Source organism: Rosa rugosa, chromosome 5 (genome assembly GCF_958449725.1).
Source record: "Rosa rugosa chromosome 5, drRosRugo1.1, whole genome shotgun sequence".
Taxonomy (NCBI): domain Eukaryota; kingdom Viridiplantae; phylum Streptophyta; class Magnoliopsida; order Rosales; family Rosaceae; genus Rosa; species Rosa rugosa.
In genome coordinates this window covers 37013982-37020500 of record NC_084824.1, presented here as the reverse complement: position 1 = coordinate 37020500, position 6519 = coordinate 37013982, and the positions used below count along the sequence as shown (strand labels likewise).

Sequence of the window (6519 nt, the reverse complement as noted above, 5' to 3'; positions counted from 1 at the left end):
ATTTTCTTGAAGTGAAATCTCCAATTTGAGGACTTAGTAATGAATACATCACAATGAGTCAGTGGTAATTTTTCATTGAATTTTTCGGACACTCGATTTATTTATTATGAAATTCTGACCCAAATTAAAAAAATTCATTTTAAATAAAAAGAAAATCAAATTGTTTTAAAAAAATAATAATAATTAATAAATCAAAGCGGTGCAATTAGGACCGTTTATCTCTCTACTATTTGATTTGGACCGTCTGGTTTAATTTAAATTTTGGCTATAAATAGTCGAGGTCAGATCAAAGAGCTCGAGTATCTCCGACTTTGTTTTGGTTCAGCTCCGTCTATCATTCAAGTTGTTGAATATGCTAGTAGATTGTGGCTAAATTTCATGATCGGAGAGATTAGAAGGAAATCTTGGAAATGAAGTACCATGAAGAAATGCTGGGTTTGAAATTGATATTCTCAAAGTGAGCTGGGAGTTTGGGTTATACCCATTATTTATTGATGTTAAATGGTAAAGTTTTGAGTTTAACACGTAGATGGGTAATGGCTAACAGAGAGAAAGGACAAATTTAAGTAAATGGTTTGTTGGGTATAAGCTGCTTTTGGTTAATTTGAAGAAAGCAGTAAAAAAGAAAACTAGCTTAGTGATTGATTACACGCATTAATTTCTATGCATGTAATTATATCTTAAACACTATAAATAAGTTAGTTCTCAAGTCAATTATTATGTAATTAATCTACCGTTATTTATTTTGTAGGAAATAAGCGGAATTGCATAAACGAGATAAAATAACGTGAAATCAGAGAAAATAATTGAGAAATGAAGAAAATAAGAATTTCTGTTAATTAATCATTGGTTTCATTAATTAATCATTGGATAATGATTAATTAATGATTGAAGTTTAGCATCAGAGCCATCATCACGTGCCAATGTGCAGCCATTAAACATTTTGTTTAATTAAAGTAGTCAATTACATGATGACATGTGGCTGTCCATGGCTTTACTATTATCTCATTCTTCATGAACGGCGGACCATTCTTTCTTTTCTTTGGGACGAATCATCTGCTGACACCTCACCCATCACCTTATCCCTCCTCTACCTCTTCGACTCGCATTTTCTCTCACTTCCCAATATCACTCGCTACCATTTTTCTCAGGAAACAATTAAGGAGGTTTCACTTCACATCATCAAGGCTTCATCACTACAAATGGATTTTGGATTTGGTAAAGAGTGGGGGCTTAATTTCAAGTTGGGTTCATATTTGCCTATAGTAAATTGTGAGCCTAGCTTGTATTCCCTCTCTCCTCTATCATTTCTATTAATTTTTTTATGTATTTGATAATGGGTTGTAAGCAGTTCAATTTTGAGAATTAGGGTCGTGAAGCCCTAACTCATCTTGTATAAATGTTGATGCTTTAACATTAATAAATTCAATTTCCATTGTGTATGCTTTAAATCTGAATTTATTGGTCCTTAGAAGCATGTTTCTAGGCTTTGTCACCCTTTGAAATTATGTTGTGGGCAATTTTGATGATTAGATTGGTAAATTGACAACTTATTAGTATATGGCATCTAGGATTTAAGTGTGGTAACCATTAGCTAACTTAATTGTAGCTAAGCTTGCTTGGGTCTCTATTATCTTGCTCTCTAGGTCTCTAAGGCTTAGTTTGGGATTGTTATGCTGTGAGAAGAAGCACTTCCGAACTTGCTGTGAGAGGAAGCACTTCCGAACTTGCTGTGAGAGGAAGCACTTCCGAACTTGTTGTGAGAAGAAGCAGCTGAGGTGTTTGGTAAATTGTTTTTAAAAGTGATGTGAGAACGAAAAGCAATTTCTAGGTGTTTGGTAAGTTGTAAGGCAAAAGTGCTTTGGCTACACAAAATAAGTCTAGAATATTTGGATTAATTTCCTTACCATAGTTCAGCGAGAACCATTACACAAAATATATTAAAATTACTTGAAATTTGCAACTAAAGGCTAAGTAGATGCATTCATTAGACTTTGTCCAACTGTATTTTTTAACACCTCCATTTCTTATAGTTTGACGCACACATGAGAAATGGTCATTCAACAGGTCTATAGTTCACTCTGCCTGGTAAAGAAAAGTGCATCTTATAGTTTGACGCACACATGAGAAATGTTCATTCAACAGTTCTATAGTTTACTCTGCCTGGTAAAGAAAAGTGCATCTTATAGTTTGACGCACACATGAGAAATGTTCATTCAACAGGTCTATTAGGCGAATTAGCTGTATTGCAAATTCTTCACATCCCAAGGGAAGAAGGGAAGAAGTGAAAGCTTTGATACATTGATAAGTTGAAAATTTGAGATCTCACAATTGCAAGATAATACAATCAGAGAGTCATATACGAAAATCTAAAATCTAAACATCACCTCATAAAATTAGTAAGAAAGGAAAAGGAGTATCGTAAGACTAGGAGGTGGTCTAAATAACATGAAAATTCAACCAACATTATAAACTCTAGCAACTACTTTATAGAGCATATCCTCTTGGTACTGGCCGTCCATCGAATTAGTCATATGAAGCAAGAATCTTGGACATTGGCCTGCAAATATCATCCATGAGAACACAACATACAAATAATTTCACTTTTTGAAGAGATATTCACTACTTTGATATTGGCGAATGTTAAGGAGTCATGAAAGGCACCTGTATTGCAGCTATAGATTTCCAGTGCCTTCATAGAAATCATGTACGTTAACAAAACTGAAGCCACCATAACTTTTAAGAAAATATATTAGAATCAATCTGTTGTATGTTCAGGAAGGTTTCCTATTGCCATCCTGAAAGAAAAGAGAGTATTTGAACAAATATAGAACCTCCATGCCGTAAGTGAATCAACAGTGGCAATAGGATTTTAAATGTTAGCACACATATATAAGGTTTAAGGATGTTAACATAAATATCAGCAAGGAGTTCCAACAAAAGTATTTCTAGAACGTTGTCTATCTCTAGAATCAAACATGCATGCAGATACACCAAAGTTAGCTAACTTGACTGCCCTATTAGAATTGATCAATATATTCCCAGCCTGCAAATGAGGGGTAAGAACATCAATAAGAAACTCAATACATAACATCCTTCAACACCCTGACCCGGATTAATAGAAAATAATCCTGATTAATAGTGAATTGGAATCACGCTAACCACAATCAATCCTTCACAACTACAAACCCATAGAGCAGTCTAAGGAAATAATCAAAACCAAGCAGGTTCACATCTGAATGTCTCATCAGACCTCAATCACTCAGCCATAGTTGCGACTAAGTGTCAACTACTTGACTCGGTTTTCCATTAAACCAGGACTTAAACAACAACACTAGCAAAACTTGAATAGCATTTCTAGCAAGCATCTCAAACAACATAAATACATACCCAGAGAATCAAAGATAATTAACACTGGAGCACTGGAAATTGCTTTAGGCACCCATAATAACCAAAATAGTACTAACCAAATAGTCTAGACAATTCAAGAGAAGTTATCTTCAAGCTGTAAATAAAGAGAAGCCCATAGAAACTATACAGTTAATACTACTCCAAGCCAAACCCTGAAGCTACCATAGAAAGGGTGTGGCTCTTAACTATTGCTTCGATTACTAAATCAAATGGCCATAACTCTAATGAATCCATAGATTGATTGTTCGGGCAAAGCTAAATCGTAGAATCATCTAATCGATATGCACAACAAAGCAAACACCAAAACGCATCTTGGTCCGAGGGGTTTGCCTATGGTCTGATACCATTTTAGTCATGACTCAAGGTTGGGTTGTGACAGAGATGGAGAAGGAAAGGACTTACAGTGAGTTTGATTCGCTGAATCAATTCGTCACTTTCGGCTCAATTTGCTGCTGAGTTTGAGCGAGAGAGAGAGAGAGAGAGAGGCGGTGACAGAGAAAATATGGCGAAGCTTTGAAGATGTGGGAGACACAGAGCGATCTCTCGAGCTGCGAAGATATGTTGACGGCAAAGGAGGTTGGGAAGAGAGAATGGAGACGCTAAAAGCAACCCTATTGGCTCAATGTAATTGTTAGAAAAGGATGAGGACATAATAGGTCATTTGGTAAATTTCATTAAACATACACTATTCACTCCGTGTTTTCCACAGAAGCAGAATCCAAAAGCTGGGCCTTGGTTGCTTCTCACTTTTAGCTTCCGTGAGAAGCTATTTGGACCAAAAGCAGCTTTTAGAGAATTTACCAAACACCATACCATAAGCCCAAAAGCAGAAGCACCCCCAAAAGCAACTCCAAAATCAATCCCAAACTGGGCCTAATTTTAGATATCGCTGCCTTGACCGGCGTAATGGTTAATTTAGAGAGTTGATTGTGATCCTAACTGACATAATCAGTACACCGAAAGGATAATTGGCTTAGTAGTCTTGGCCGGTACTAGATACGGGACTTAACACATATAGTAAATACATGCATTTGTGAAATTGGCATCGATATTTGCAAGTGTCACGCCCCGAATTTTGAATAAAGAAAATTCAAATCCGAAACGCGAGAACAAACACAAGAAAACACATATAGAAAATTTTTCAAATAAACAAAGCAAGCAAACAAACTGAACTCACAATGTCAATACCGACTCGTTCTTTAGAGTCACATATTACATTACAGATAGTTTACAAATCAAACTGAATGACAATTCAACCTGTAACCACTCTCACCAACTCACTACACAGCGGAAGACTACAAGTATGAGCGCCCTTCTACGTCCACGCCATCGAACGTACACCTCAGCTTTGATAACAATCACCCGATATTCTAACCTGCACAATAACCCCTACACCATAGAATAGTGCACCGGGATTGAACAAAACAAACCCGGTAAGCCTTTCAGCCCGTATGAGTAAACTCAAATAAAGTGACTCACGTCACTCATGCTTATAATTTCTCAATTCGTGAGATAATTAAAGAAACAATATTTAATTTCACAAAACACAACCAAACATCAAGTTCATATCATATCATCTTATCTCAACGACAAATCACACTCACTTCCCCTCAACATAAAGCATTTGTCAAAACGATGACCTCACAACTCATTCCCCAATCATTACAGATCACAACCCACAACTGTACCCACAATAAGAATTAAGCAAAATCAGTAATCCCTGCATAGAAACTTAGTTCAGGAGATCACATGGAAACAAACAAAAGAAATCATATAAATCCCTGCATAGAGTTTAGTTCAGGAATTTACATTAAACAAACAATTCAAAGACAGTAATCCCTGCATATAACTTAGTTCAGGAGATTACATTAAAAACAAACAATATAAAAGGTAGTAATCCCAGCGTATAACTTAGTTCTGGAGATTACATAAAAACAAACAATTCAAAAAGTAGTAATCCCAGCATATAACTTAGTTCTGGAGATTACATAAAAAAAAAAACAATAGAATTCATAGAAATCCCAATCTCACGTAAACACAAACGAAAAACCCCAAAAACCTTCTCTGAACTACGACAGACTTGAGCTCAACTGAATCGTAACCTGTCACCTCTGCCGAGGTTCAATCTTACGACCAAACTTCAGACCCATCGGTCATCAGAATAACAGAATCGTAACGTGTCACCTCTACCGAGGTTCAACTTTTACGACCAAACTTCAGACCTTTCGGTCCTCAGAATAGAAATCCAGGTTACCACTGTAACCTTCAAACTTCGGACCACTTGGTCCTCAGAATAGAAATCCAGGTTACCACTGTAACCTTCAAACTTCGGACCCTTCGGTCCTCAGAATAAACCCAGGTTTACCACTGAAACCTTCTGACTCACAATTGTCACATCACAACTCCAAATAACTCTTTCAACAATATAAATCATCAAACATATACATATCCCAACACCACACCATCCATATATATATATTCCACGTAAATATATATATATATATATATATATATATATATATATATATATATATATATACGTTGTCATTCACGCAGGAATGACCACTAATACCAACTATAGTTTTATAAATTATACTTCTCGAAAATCATTTTATATCAAAACATTGTTTTAACCTACCCATGAACCGTTGTCGATCAAGTTCATATATTTTAAAACAAATAATTTATTTTGAAAATGATTTAACAATTTAACAAGTAATTACGAGTAATAAATAAATCCGTTCGTAAATGAACCACGTGAGATTTACTCACCTCTAACTCCAGCTGCGTCTTCACACAAATACCAAGACAAGCACAAAATCATCCAAACTCCGCTCACGCAATTCCATCAATCACCTAATCACATCAAGGTCACACTCAATACCACACAAAACACACAATTCACAAAACACAATTATATGACGATCCAACAGTCGGATCCTCATCCGAGACCATCCAACGTCTTTGGAACACTTCTAGGATCACTATATCAAAACTACAAGTCGATCGGACAGCCGAATCCTCACGGATAGAAAACCGATCGAACCGAAAACCCTAAAACTTAGAAAATTCATAACATGCTCATACGACTTCCAAAAATTACAAACT

General features: G+C 35.9%; 1 long non-coding RNA gene across 1 annotated transcript; it reads right to left on the bottom strand.

Annotated features, from left to right (window-relative positions):
• Positions 1-2276: 2276 nt before the first annotated feature.
• On the bottom strand, positions 2277-4003 carry LOC133709805 (uncharacterized). Its single transcript, XR_009846387.1, has 3 exons — positions 3814-4003; positions 2665-2798; positions 2277-2560 (listed from the first exon to the last, which is right to left on the bottom strand). It is a non-coding gene; the product is annotated as an uncharacterized LOC133709805 (long non-coding RNA).
• Positions 4004-6519: the final 2516 nt, after the last annotated feature.